Below are 15,357 nucleotides of genomic sequence, written 5' to 3' on the forward strand. Positions count from 1 at the left end.
AACCAAGTTACCTTAAAAGTGTCAAAGCTGCTTAAAATATTAAGAATATGGGGCGATATTCTTTAAGGTTAAAATTGTTTTTTTTTTTTGTAAAATAACATATGTTTCCGAAAGAGTACCTTTGATCCGGTGTCGTGGGCGATCCTTTATCTCTATGGTCTTTATGGCTTTTCGTGGCGATAATTTTAATGTTGTTTGGTTTATACACGTTCGAGTATTTCACTTCATTTTTCTTACACCAGCGAGCGGTGCTGACAAGTTTCGGAACGTTGCTGAAAATGTGGCCACAGTTTGCCCCGTGGCACTACGGCAATATATTAGAAGCAGTCGGGGGACAAGAGATTTGCATTTAATTACGAGCGGTCGGTTGGTGGCTTGGGGGAGGGGATTGGGGATTGGGGGTTGGTCTATGGAGTACGCCCGAAAGCCAAGTTAAGATTGAGTCAAGGCGCTGGTCTGCGTGTGTGTTCCAAGGCAAACGGACTGGCAAATGATAATTACAGAAAGCATGTAAGCTCTAGTTAGAGAGACAGAGAGAAAGAGAGAGAGAGAGAGAGAGAGAGAGAGAGAGACAGAGACAGGGAGATTGGACAGAAAGAGAGAGGAAGACGTAGGATGTGCTAGAAAACGTTAATTTCAAATTTATGTAGAGCGTCTAGTTTCTGGCCCGTCTAAGCTGATGACTTTGAGTTACCACCACCCTCTCCACACAAACTCCTTTTATTAATACACAGCAAAAAGATGTTAAGTTAATATCAATTTTATGTTCACCGTTTTGTAAGTTCACTAGCTTACAATTTATTATAATTGATTCAGTTTGTCAAGACATGGTTATTAGTAAAGATCACTTCAAACAGTTTTTTAGATAAGATTGACAATTAACGTTTTAAGTCCTATGCTATTTCAATTGGTATAATATTGAGATCGCCTTTTAGTATCGGTATTCCGAGAATATACTGTCTGCAATTCTTATACTTGCAATTGTTGTAACTAGATCTAGCGCTATTTAAATATGATATATATTTTACAATTAAGTGTTGATAATTTCCCCATAAAATGAACATACATTTTTTTGTGTGCACTTATCCCCCCATACCCCCCTTGATACCCCATTTCGAGCCTCCCGACTTGCTGCTGAAGAAGTTTCCCAAGATGCCCGCAGGGCTCGTGCTGAATTTAATCAGTTTGCCGGCCAGACCGGCGAGCTGCAATGACAATCAAGCCAAGATGGAAAGTGGGCAGTGGCCCCACTGCATCCGCATCCTCGACAAAAACACACCGCCCACCGCCCATTTTCCACCACCCATTTCCCCCTCGGCCGACGGGTAACGTAAATTAGACGACAACTCGACAGTGCAACATTTAACGGTAATACGCTTTTATAGCTGCCGGTGAAATGCAGCACAATATTAGACATAAAAGACAAGGACGGGGCGAGGGAGTGAGCGAGATGGACCGCTTGAAAATTCGGAAAATTAAGTTGATGAGGTGATGTGGACCAGACGTAGACACGGAACGACATAGCAGTGAAGTGCCCGCCGAAGTGGAAGCATCGGACGGCACTTAAATATTGACCAAAATTGGCCAAAAACAAAATCAGCAACCACTAGAATGAACGATGAACAAAGTAAGTTTTCAAGATGTGCGAATCGGGAATACTCTAAGAAACGTAAAAAACCTGTTATGTCGCTTTCTTAGGAGAAAGTAATTCTACAAAAAATAAAAAAAACTTTATAAGGAGTTTTTTATTGAACCATATGAAAATAATACTTACCAAGGCACTAAATTTTACTACACCACTTTAACTTTGTTTTATAATTTGGATTTTACAAACAATTTTACAAAACTATTTTATTGAATCCGATTTAAGTTTTTTGTGCCATCTAAACATTAACGAAATATTAATAAAATAATTTAGTTTCCATCTCAATGCCTGATCACATTAATGTGATGCTCGATCACATATTCAGTTGAAGTCCGCACACTTTCCTTTCAATCATTAGTCTGGCTTTGGCTTTGGAATCTTGGTAATCGCTAACCGAATAGGCCTGAGTGCATACCCTAGCAAATCACATTAGAGGAGCAACAACAAAATCATCAAATGGCGTAGGCAGTTGCAGTCAGATTCGGTTTGTGCGGGAGGCAGGGCGAGAGATACTTCACCGAACTTGGGGAATTTCGAGGGGGTTTTCCAAGGGGGCAGCCAGACAACTACGACGTCATCGACACCTCCGATAGTCGAAGTGGGTGGGTGGCTAGACTGGACAACCAACGGCAGCTAAATCAGCAGAGGCAGCCTGTTTGCCAGCCTCGACTGACCGACGGCGACCGGTTGAAGACCGCACCAGTCGCTGCTGCATCTTCAGACCCCCTTCCCCACCCAAAATGGGGGTGGGGTGGGGTGGTCTTGTGTAGTGACTTGACTGTAACCTCATTGACCAGAAAAATGCAAGCGGCAAACAGCAACAAGCGCAGACAACAAAACATCAAATGTGAATTAGTGCAAAGGTAGCCAAGGAGCAAGGATATACTGGAAAAAACTTGTATTAATAAATGTATACCTACCAAAAAAATGTGGTATATTTGGTTTTAATCAAATTACATAAACCATTTAAATATAATATAAAATAACTAATTTAAACATTCCATTTGAAATCATTGAATCTACTAAAAGTTTACTATTCCAAGTAAAATTAACTAAATTATTAGTTTCCCATTATACAAATAAATGTATTATAAAAGTTAATACAAATCATTTTTATATACAAGTAAAAATGAAAAAAAGAATCGTTTTGTTTCGTATTTAAATAAGAAAGTAGGAAAGTATGTTCACTTTTATATTGAGCTGTCAAAAACCATCTGTAAATTGAAAACCATTAATTTGTTTTCAGTGCAGTAGAATGAGAGCCGAAGAAGGAGCAGAAGACGTGGCTAAAAAAGAGGAAAGAGGAAGTGGGTGGAAGAGTGGGAGGAAGAGTGGGCAGAACAAGGCAAAACGTTTCCATATTTATTGGCACTTTTCGGTTTTCTGGAAGCGGTTCCAGCATATACAAGAGGGGAAAGCGGGGGTGCGGTTCAGTGGACCAGGCACACGTCACATTGTGGGTGGGAGGATGGGAGAGAGGAGAGTTAGAAAGGGAGCAAGAGAGAGTTGTGGGATTCGAGTGAGGTTTTGACCGACGAGCTGAGTGGCCGGAGTTTTGGCATTGGCTCTGCGGATCGAAACTTAAATTATTAATTCCCAGCAATAGTTGTCGAGGGGTGAAGCTGGGGGTCAAACTTTTGAGCAATCGACATATGGGGTTGGCCACTCCCATAAAGCCTCGAAAGACTTCTGCTTCATTCCAAATCCTTCATTGGGTATTATACCCATATTGGGCTTAACTAAATGAGAACTACAAAATTAAACGGTTTTGCCTACAAAACTAATTATTTGTTCAATATACATCTTTAAAACTTTTGGATACATTAAATTTATTGATGCTTGTAAGAAAAGATTTGGAAATTTAGAAAACTTTACAAAATTTCAATACTTTATCGATTTAAGTTTATTTTCACTTTTTCAACATACTCTTCAAATTTTAATTTTTATTGGTTTTATTGGTTCATTTCAAATTATAATTTGTGTATGTCGTATACTTAAAAATGCATGCATTTTGAAAATAAAACAGGTTAAAAGTACATAATTGTGCGATTTTGTGTAAAGAAATTATCCGATGCTTATAACATTTTGAAATACATTCAATTAGTATTGATTTTCTATTTTCCAAAAAGCACTGCAATGCTTTTCCTGACTGTAATAAAATGTTGTTAGAGTGTAAGAAAAATTGCCTTAAAACAAAATAACTCATCCGCAATGGAGGCTGTGTGTGTACGAATAGGGAGCAGTTTCCGAAGATTTCAAGTAGTTAATAAGTTATAAGGGGATGTGTAAGAAGTGCACTATTTGGATGTAATGAGTGCTCAAAATAGCGCTCATAAAAAGCGCTCACGCCGCGTCTCACCCACACTCTCTCCCTCTCCCTCTTTTTAACGCTCTCTGGCTCCCTCTCTCGCTGTCGTTAAGTGTTCGCTTTTCGTCAAGTGTGTGTGCAACTTCTCCTCCTCAGAACAACAGTTATAAGCTCTGCCTTTGCCGCTGCCGGCTTCGCAGTCGACGTTGACTGCAGGCAGCAGCGTCGCTCATTTGTGCGCTTAATGACGTCATTATTTTTATTTTAACAGCGCCAAGCAAATTGCATATACTGTTGCTGCTCCTGCGCAGTCGGCGCTCAGCCAACGTCGACGTCGCTGCAACAACAGCGGGGGAGAGTGAGTGAGTGAGTGAATGAGTGAGTGAGTAAGAGAGAAAGAGCGCAGGCTCTCCCTCATAGCCCTCTCGCTTGCTCCTGTTGAGCTGGTACTGCAGCTTCGGGTTTCTGCGCCTTCGTTTTGTTTGCTCGTGTTTGCCGCCGTCGCGTGTTGTTGTTGTTGTTGCTCCCCTGCTACTTATGCTGATGATTGCTGGGGGTCCAAAGCGCCGCTCGTGCGCCACACGTTCATTCAGTCGACGAGCGACGCTGCGCCTGAACGTACGACGGCTGATCTGAACCGGAATCGAACGGCCATATCTCAAGCGATTCGATTCGAGTCGATACGATTCAACTCGTGCAACGCAACGCAAGCAAGAAACAAACAAACAAACAAACAAAGTGCAACCACCCAAAGCAAGCCAACAATCTTCGGCGTGTGCCCAAGACATCTCATTATCATTGCAACTTTTGAACCATTTAGTAGTTCCGTAGTAGTTGTGCCGCGATTTTCGATAGTGAAACACCCAGTTCGGGATTTTTGGCGCGTTGCGATCGTGCGTGAGTGATAACTATCTATCAGATACTCATTGTTACTCATAGATACTCATGAATACTTTGAATTCAGTGCTAGTTTGTGATAAGAATTTCATAGATAAATTCACATAAAAAACAAAAAGGCTGAAAAGCAAGTGTTTGAAAAACAGGAATCAAGAAAATCAACTGATCAGAGGAAAAACAGTCAGAGCTTCGTCGATATTGGCAGCTGCTTAAGAAAACTAACAAAATTACGGTAATTAATTTTTGCTATTTGTTTTCAGCTTCGATCTCGATATTTAACTTTTTCGATATATGTATATTTAAATGTTAAGGAAATCATAGCATACTTATTTCCAAATATGATTACGCTAAATGGGATTTCTTGTCAAATATAATGAAATTTCAATACTAATAGTTATGGATAGACGCATTATAATATCCTTATTTTTAATCTTAAAATGTAAAACGTAAATGTAAAGTCAGCGAAGTCAAAAATAAAATGTTATTTACTTATTTAACTTAAAATTCTTTATCATCTGTATAAATTTTGTTTTTTAAGTTAAAATGATGTATAATTTTTATGAATAATTTTTTATTAGCAATAATCAAAGTCTCAGTCTAAGTTTAATTAGTTCCATTGGTTACATCATACAACAAACAGTTCTTTCTTAAATCTAATGTGTAACAAGAACAAGACTTAAGACGAATAAAAGTCAATTTAAAATATAAATGCTAGTGCTTACTAAAAAATAATTTTCTTTGATAGAACATAATGACATATGAAAATAGGGTTCACTTAGTTAAAACACATATATTTACAACAAGAGGCATTTCAGACAGCAATTTGGACGTTAATACTATTCCTGATACGAAGTTTTTTTCCAATTCTGTAATATATGTACTTTGTTTGAAGTTTTCTATTTTGAGGACCTAGATTCTATAATTTGGAAAATCATTGTGAAGTGCCCGGGCTAAAAATTTAAAATACAAAAATCGCGTTACAGGCAGAACAACATTTTTTGCAAACCACTTAACCCCAAATTTAATACTTTGTAATGCGTTTTATAATAATAATAATTATAATGTTCATTTAACTGAAGAGCTCGTCAAGAAATAAGAAAAATCAAACCTTTCAAGCCTCTCACGCACTTCAGTCACTTGATTACTGTTCGAAACAGCCAAATGCAATTTTTATGTTAATCTCAACCCTGACATGGTAATATGCAAAAACCAATAAATTGATGCGATTTCGCTGCAGGCGGTTAATAACTTTAATTAACGTTAATTTTATCAACATCAACATTATCGTCGGCATGAGCATGGGCATGGGGCATGTGCATGAGCGAATTGTGCGAGCGACTCAAAAATAGTTGCGACGTTCTAATAATAAAACCAAATATAATAAATAGCCATAAACAAACTAATAATACGGCACGGCGGCAGTGGACGTGGACAGTGGCAATTTGCAACAATGAGGCTCATCAAACGATCGCTAAAACGAAATCAGAATGAAACTCTACACATAAATAGTTTAATGTGCTAAGCCTTGCGACTGCTGCCACCCCACGAAAAATGACTAAAACGTATTACAATTGACTCGCCGTGGCTCAGTGTCATTTTTGCGAAAATAAACGTATCTATGAGATACAATAAACAGCAGCAGCAGCAAGCGCACAATTCGCACTAACAACAGCGCCAGCGGGCGTAACAACAATTGTAATAATCAGTTTCATTTCAAAGCCGGACCAACCTGCGCGCTACATTTTTTTCCCAGTGCTCAAGCTCTACTTGGAAGCCCCTGCCCCTGCCCCTGCACATGCCCCTGCGCCTAGCATTGCCACCGATCCCACCGAACCCAGCACCACCCCTCATCTGCATCCAGGTCCCAACAAAGTATCTATGCAGTGCATTGTTAGCATGGCTCGCTCATTTAATTAAATATAATTAGCTGCATTAATTGCAAATTAATACAGAATTTAGTCTCTTTGTTGCTCGTTTCATTGTCGTTGCCAAGCAGAGTTAGCTATTTCCCTGCTCCCAACTCGTTCTACACGCCTCGTTATCGCCGGCAATTATTTAGCGAGAATTAACTGGGCTCTAAGGCCCCCACAAATATAATGGCCAAACTCTGGAATGACATTCAGCGTGTGCATATCGCGGCCTAATGAGTTGCATTTAAATTTAAGATTTTTTAAGTACTTAACCGGGTTTGATTCATTGTGTAAAGAGTACGATTTTTCTAAGCAATGTTGTGTGGTAATATTCAATTAATTTTTCAAGACCAGGTTCAAATTCTTAACATCCAAAACAACTATATGCCAGTAACACAGCTCTGAAGTAGCTAAGATTAAATTTGGCTTAAAAGTATACGTTGATGTTAATGAAATATTTTTATTTAAAAACACCTTATTCTATTTAAAATAACAAAACGATAAATATTACATTAAATTTCCTCAAAAAATGACTTGAATATTTTATAAATCAATATAAAATTAACATTTTAAATATTTATACAATTTCCTGATTAAAAAAATGAATTGCAGTAACATTTTGAGACAACCCAATTGTAACTTACCTTTTCCAAAAGGAGATCCACAATTTCTAAAAATGCCGTCGGCATTTATAGTCAGCGCTCAAAAAATTTTTATCTATTTCGGTTTAAGCTTAGTTTACTGCACAAAATTTACTTTTAAAACATCCATTTTACAATTTCGGTTTTCTTTGATTGTGAAATTAATTAACATCATTAAATTGACTGGGATTTTTTTAGATTTTGAGTGGCATCTTCTGCAAATCAGAGAAATCCATTAAATGCGCGTGTCTGCTGCCAAACGCATTGCGGCAACTTTTAATGCACAAATAGCTGTGAAAAAGAAAATCAACGACGACGGAAAAAATGATTAGATATTAAATTATAAATTAAATGTTGTTGCTGTAGTTGCTGTTTCTTGTTTATGACAAACGGATGACGAACGCATAAAAATGCAGTGGCACAAGAAGCGGAAAAGCAACAAAACGACTGCAGACAAATCAACAAGGAGGCAAACCAACACACACCACACACACATCGCACACGCACACACTCATTAAAAATAACCAAAAGCCAGCGGAGAATTGCAATTTCCCCCGTAACCTCGTCAAAAAAAAAAGATATATACCCAACGATCGCGTCACGTTGTCACTTTACGTAGGCAAATCGTAAAATGAAAGAAAGAAAATCTGCAAAGCAAAACGCTTAATTATATGCCTCGTATTTTGGACAGCTGCCTCGACCACGCCTTCCCCATGTGGGCGGCCATTTTAATTAAGCATAATTAAAGTAATAATTATGCCCCGTAAAGGCATTGAAGTTTGTGCAAATGAGGCGAGCTCGAGAGGCGGGCACTGGCATCTTGAAAGGATTTCACTGCTGTTTTTGATGTGTGGCCAATTGGCAAACTTGTGCAAACATAAAATGCTATTTTATTGCCCTAATACAGGCAGGGTGGCGAAAATGCAGGAAGTGTGTTTCTCCGAATGCCAAAAGCAATTGAAAATGCATTGCCCATCCAACCAGAAGGCGAATCAAAGGGAAACAAGTATTTGTGAAATTTTAAAATCAGTTGTCCACTTCCTTTCAATAAGATAAAGTTGTTTGCAAATGAAAAATCAATTAATGCACTGACTCAACTATTTAATAGGTCACACAAATGTTGGTGTTGTAATTCTTATTTTATAATTTATACCAATGTAACATTTTGGAACTTGACTCAAATATCAATATTTAAACATTAAAAATGTCAAAGAAAACTTACTTTTAAATTTAAAAAAAATAAGTATTTAAAGTACTTATTTATTACTGAAATTGTGAATTTTTATGGATACCCAAGAATGTTCTTAGCGGGAAACATTTTTGAGCATCCTCAATTGTTGAGTACTAAAATTATTCCCAATTATTTTCGCTTAAGTATATGCTGAGCGTTGCCATTTGGAGATGATCTTGTGAGGATTGGCTCACTTTTCGCCGGGCCACCAAAATAAGATATTGCATGCCGCACATGCCACAAAGCCTACACAAAAAGCGAAAAACACGCACACACGCCGCTCATTTAATAATGAACAATAATGAAGAGTAATAATAATCATCAGCAAAACGTGCAAGAGAGTGTCCAAGTGCGGCAATATATATGTATACACACTCGCATATACGGAGGCTACGAAATTTTATCAACGAACGCGCATCATTTCAATTAAGAAAATGTCACAAGTGTCCAAGCAGCAAACAGCAAACAGCGGCAGCAGCCTAAAACACGCCAAAAGCGGAAAGTCGGGGGATCTCCGCACTTTCATTTCGCAATTTCAGAGTCCCCTCCTGCGACTTCTTGCCCATTTAGTTGGCTGCCCCCCTCTTTAATGGCTGGTTTTTTGGAGCATTTCTTGTAATTAATGCGAATTGTCACACGCTAGAACTGAAATAATGTCAACTGCCTTCGATTCGCCTTCTAATTCATTACATTTATCGTTTGTTGCCCGTTTCCTATTCTTAATTAGCAATTAAACAATTTATGCTTTTGCGTGAACAATGAGAAACTAAGTGAAACAAGCCGAATTTTTGTAGTCCAAAAACATGAAACCATAATTAATTTCATTCCATAAAGTATTTTGCTCAATTAGCTATTAAAAACACTACTTTACCGCGTTGGCATTGCGTGCATTGTAGAGATGGAAATGGAGGCCCGAGGAACAAAATTCGGGGTTGCTCGATGGATCCAATCATGCTTGATGGATGGATTGTCAAAGATGCCAGATAAACGATAGGAGTAATGTAAGTCTGTCGTGCTTAGGTAATTATGCCGATAGACAACTCCTATTTGAAACATAATCCATTTTAAGAGTGGGGAAATTCATTGTTTTTAAGTTTAGGGTTTGTTTAACTGCTCATGCATTAGCATTTTTTTACAATTCTCAGAGTATATTATGTTTAAGATCATGATTTAAAATCTTAAGCAAATAAATAGTTTTCTATTGTATAAATACAAAGGTTTGATAAATGGTTGAAAGGAATTGATGAAGTACTCGAAAATATCCTTCAAATAACACTTTTTAACAGTATTGACTATAAATGACTTAATTTATTTATTAATTCGTTAAGTCATACTGATATTTATTTCGTTTTTCGTGAATAACGAGAATTGACCATACTTGATTTTTTGGAAGACATTATCTTGTTAATTTACTTACAGTTTAAATAACTTCTAATTTGAATCAACAATTAATTTTATGTTCTGAACATTGTATGTTACCTTCATAAATGTTCTTGCTTACTAAAATTGTTTTAAAAAACGTAAGCGACATGCTTTATAAACATATCGTAAAAAATGTTGAATTACTCAATAAAATTATATTTAACACACTTTTCAAACCGGACTGCTAAGAATGTTTGTGAGTTAATATATCTTTTCATTTGCGGATCACAGGCAGATGAGGAATTTCGGTCGTAATTTCAACTAATTTTATTTCTCGTTTTAGTGTTTTTCGTTAAATAATTGTTAATTAAATGCAATTAAAAATTTCTCTACGCCCGACCCGTCACTCGTCTCTCTGACTATTTGAGCAGTCAGATCGTACTTAATGAGACGCGACACAGTTGCACAGATGGTCCACCGAAACCAGCTAATTGCGCAATTAACTCGACAGAGTGGGGAGTGCGGTGATCGGGAGTGGCGAAGTGAGGCAAGGGGCATGCCACATGTTGCACGGAGCTGCTGTAAATTTGTTGTATTAAGTGTGGAAAATCTCGAGCACTTAATTCACGCTTTGTTGAAGGTGTTGAAAGGCGGTCGACTGAATCCTGCTGAATCAAGCATCCCGAATCCAGAAACCGGAATCCAGAACCCAACCAAGAACCTGGGGGTACTTACCAGCTAAGTTAAACCAAATGCGAAAACCGCAAAAAAGGGAACTGCCACACGAACCCACGTAATGTGTGTGCTGCTGGGTCCTTTTTATTTGTATTTTTTTTTTTTTGCTCATTTGACTTTGGCCAGGCTAAACAAGCTGCTTATCCTTTCGGCCAGGACCCGGACGAAAAGAAAAATGTTAATTACCCTTTGTGTTTAAATAGACCCCGCTCACACACACTCATGTTCAGTTATCCTGCATCCTTGTTCAAGGGTCACCACGGACCTTTGTGTTATTTGAGGCAATTAAAATTATTATTTTAATGTCAACACTTTTTTTCACCGTTTTTCGTTTGGTTTTCGGCCAGGATAATGCATGTAAAACGACTAACGCGCCTCCCAGGGAAAATCCTTTAAATGTTTCCCAAGATTTCACGGGGTTTGGGGTACGTCTCCATTTGCCGTCGGCACTTGGCTGCGACTTTCGAAACTTTGCTCTGGTTTTCGTTTTGTTTGGCTCTCAATCCACTCTCCTTTTTTTTTTTGTGTTTTAGATTTTTTTGGTGTGGGCTATGCCTGGGCTGTTTTTTCCTGGGGTGGATTTTACGCCCCAGCCTTGGTTTACCAGGCGTTGAGGAATTCCGTATAAGTGTTTCTACGGCATTTGTTGGCTCAAGCATTTTACGGGAGGTTAGGTCAGTGCCCGTACCATTTCCATCCCCATCTCAGTGCTCCTTCCCCGTTTATCCTCGTTTTGAGAAATGTTTTTCGGTTGCCTTTGGGCTTGTGGCTTTGCCCTTCGGTGGGGCTCTTTGAGGGGGTATTTTGGGGGGGTTGGCGTTCTGTGCCCCGGTGGCAACCGAGATAAGCAGGTGTTATATTTTTATGGCTAAAGTGGCTAAGCAGCAGTTTGCGGAGAGTAGATGGCAAGGAATCATGTTCTGGTGTAGGTGTTGGCAGCAGTAGTGTGATAAGGCCCAGGGCGTTTTGCTCTCTGAGTGGAGGGTTTTCTTGCAACCGACAGTTGGTTCAGTTGCCAATGCGATGACTGCGTAAGAAGTAAGACTTCCGAAAAAAGAGCTCAAAATAATTCTGATGACAAGTATTTGTTGGTGTTATTCGACATAATGGGTATTAACGTTTTTTTTTATTATTATAGGTGAAAGAAACTTAACTGAAACTTATACACGACTTAAACTAAAATTTAATATTTATTTCTTTAAAATTTTTAATTGACATGTCAATGCCTAGAACGTATCTAATTTTTTTTTTTAACATATTTATTACATAATTTTTGCAGGATACGCTTAAAGAACTTGACATTTTTCACATCCAGTACTAAAATTTTATTAACTTCGAATAAAAATTGCTTCATGTTTTTATTCGACTTTAAACGTAACTCAGAAAAGATTATAAAATAAATACTTAAACTTAACATTACATTAATGCTTACATTATTAATAAATAATAAGCCTAAATAGGTTAACAAGTCGTTAAAAGGAAATTCAATTTTATAATTTTTTTAGAACTTAATATATAGTGTTTTTTTTAAGAAATTCGAATTATCCTTACAAAAGTTTTTTTTTAAACATATTATAATTTTTGGTGACCTGTTTATTTTATAATTATGGGTCTCTGCCTCTTTCCTTTTATTAAAATACACTTTCCTCAAAAATGTTATGGCTCACATTTTGTTTTTAACTTTTTAAAATGAGATTCTCCCTTATCTGTCCCTTTATTGAAGCCATATTAATCCGTCGTGTTCCAACCACTTAGCCACAAGCAGTTTGCTTGGTTAGCCAAAGCAGCTGTTTTGGGGTCATGCCACCATCTGCCCCCACCGCCGATCTACGCCCCCTTTGGTGACCCGACTCGATTAACTTCGTAAACAGCATCAGCAGCAGCAGCCGCCTTAATTGTTTCGCACTTAATCAAAACGAGCAGCGGACTGGCCCAAACCGAGACTATCAAAGGCGGCTCCCCAGTCGTCGGTTTTCGAGCCAAAGGCAGCACAAAAGCCAAAGCAGTGACTGAGCTGAAAAGCAAAAAATTGAAAACTAAAGAGCAACTTGGGGCGCACGCCAGTCGGCAGTCTCCATTCCTGAAAAAGGGACGGACGTGGGACAACCTACAACCTACAAGCGACAACGACAACCGACAACGACGACATCAACACCCGGGCGTTGTGAAAAGAAAAACGTTTTATGAGCTCATTCACAAAAAGGGCCAAAGCACACACACAGTCGCACATAGAAAAAGGAAGTTTTCTGAGGATGACGACAGAAGCAACCTGTTGAACCCTCAGTCCATCCAGTCACTCCAAATTTCCCAACCCCCCTCCTGGGTTCAAAAGTGCCACAGTTTATTTCTTCTTTTTTTTGCTGGGTCGTGTGCCAAAATTATATGTTAAAACATCGGCGTGAGAAGTGCTGATTTCTTCAACTTGCTTCTGTTTTTTTTCAGAAAAGATTTGCCAAAGTTGAAATGGGTAGAGGTGAAAATGCTTTATGTTTTTTTGTAGAGTTGTTTTTTCCCCCTTTTCTTTTTTAACTGTGTATACACCAAGAGTCTGTAATTTTTCTTTTAGTGGGTGTTTCTAATTGAGGTTTTTCCCTTTAAATTTCCAGCGAGAGTGAGGAAGAAGGAGAGTAATTTTGGGTGGTTGCTTACAGGAAAATGTGTGTGTTTCTTTGGGAGTATCTTGAGTGTTTGTTGAGTGCATTTCATGGGCTCTCAGAAGATCAAGCTGCTGAGTTTGACTTATAACGCCCTGGCTGAATCATTGTCCGAGGTTGGAGTTTCATTTTTGGAAAGAGTGGAATAAAAGGAATAGTATGGAGGAGATTTATTCAGATTAAAAGCTTGAAAAAGCCAATTGACAAGCGTATACTTTAAAGCAAGAACAAAATATTTCGCATCAATTATGTTTATGTTAGATGTTACCTTGCCTTTCAATAAAATTTTTTTAATTAATTTATCTTCTGTTTTAAATTTTTTTTGACCTAATATACTTGCGTTGTTATTTTTATTTTATTTAGCTTTTTGTCTAGAAACAAGTAAATTTTAGACAATGCTGACATTTTTTATTCCGCACATGAGCTATCTTAGCTGAAATATGTTGTTCTCTTAATATTAGCTCAACTATTTGTAATTTTATGTATTCTCTATTTGTTTTCTGATAATAACCTAATTTTATTCAACATATTTAGGTTTTATTAATTACATTGAATAGATGATCAAAGTGCTCAATTTTTTTTGTTCAATGTGTTCTGCGTAATTTTATATTATTGTTAACATTTCCATGATTTTAATTTTGATTTGATTAAATCTTTTATGAAAATGCATCCGCAAACAAATTGTTTTGATGTCGTACAAAACCTGCACATCTCACTCATGACACTTTGTCGCCGCATCGCTCCACTCCCAAGTGCAATCACTTGCTCAAATCTGTTTGACTTCATCTGCCCGATTTTCCCCACCACTAGACACCCACCACCCACCAGCCACCAGCCAGTACCCAACTTCCAACACCACAATCGCTTGTGGGCGGGGGCTTCTGTGGGGCTTTCCTCGCCGAGCTTTTTTCCGACGCGCACGCTCTGCTTCTGGCCATGTGTCGATGTGTTCAGACTGCTGAGCGCCTGCTGCTCTTAGCCAAAGTGGAGGCGCCGGTCGTTTCGGCCGTGTTTGCGGTTGTCGCAGCTGCCGCCTGTTGCGCCGCCTGTGCGGCTGTTTTGGGCCAAGTTTGTGTTCGCTGCCATGGCCAAGACGCTAAGCAGAGGCTCTTACAACTTCATAAGTTGGCGCAATGTCACGGCGGTTGTTGCCACCTTTTTTCGCGCATCACTCGGCAGACATATAGTTGTGCATATACATGTATATCTTTATGCGAGTGGCGTTGGGCTTTGTCTGCTGGGCTTCTGTTATTCCGCTGACTTGATTTTCTCTCTCTCCGCAGGTGTGTGTGTGTGTGTGTACAGCCAGTGTTTGTTTTTAGTTGTTCGGTGGCAATCTGGCTGGGAACAAAAGTTCCCCCCTTCACTACTGTAAGCTTATGCGAAAATACACCGAGATTACGGGCTTCGGAACAGGAATAAGTTATCTAAATGAGTCTCGGCTTTATTGCTAGCAATTATGGATCTGGCCAGCACTGCGTATGTGTAATTGCCCTGCGATTGCATTGCAGCCAATCCGAAGTCGAAGCCGGAGCATTTCGACCGACTTTTCATTACCGGCATCAACACTTGCATATGTAATTTAGCATAATTCCAAATGCACGACCCAGTCCATAAAGCAGCGCGAACTGGAGCTGGTATAATTAATAAACGGTAACACAGCAAGAAATCCAACAATGCCACAGCGACTATGGCAACTTTGGCATGTAAAAAGCGTCAAACAACACTGATTTCTATTGGCAAAGGAATGCCAAATGCGATATCTGCCTCTCGTTCTCTCCCTCTCGGCCTGCCGTCTCCCTCTATTGGGGTCTATACTCGTATATCCATGCCTTGACTGCAATTTATGAGCCTAAATGAGCGCAAATTTCAGTGTATATAGGCGAGCACACTCGCACACTTTGCATTTGTGAGTCGTGTGTGAGCGATTTTGGCGCTCAATTGGCAATAATTTCTGATCAATTTTCCATTGAC

The 15,357-nt window shown here is 38.7% G+C and overlaps 1 protein-coding gene across 1 annotated transcript in view; it reads left to right on the plus strand.

The window, feature by feature from the left end:
- Positions 1-4,542: 4,542 nt before the first annotated feature.
- Positions 4,543-15,357, plus strand: part of LOC128256877 (alpha-protein kinase 1) — a 76,378-nt gene continuing 65,563 nt past the window's right edge. Inside the window, 1 exon segment of the mRNA XM_052987580.1 lies at positions 4,543-5,082. The gene's annotated coding sequence lies outside the window, so the exon portion shown is untranslated.

This window comes from Drosophila gunungcola, assembly GCF_025200985.1.
Source record: "Drosophila gunungcola strain Sukarami chromosome 2R unlocalized genomic scaffold, Dgunungcola_SK_2 000030F, whole genome shotgun sequence".
Classification (NCBI taxonomy): Eukaryota; Metazoa; Arthropoda; class Insecta; order Diptera; family Drosophilidae; genus Drosophila; species Drosophila gunungcola.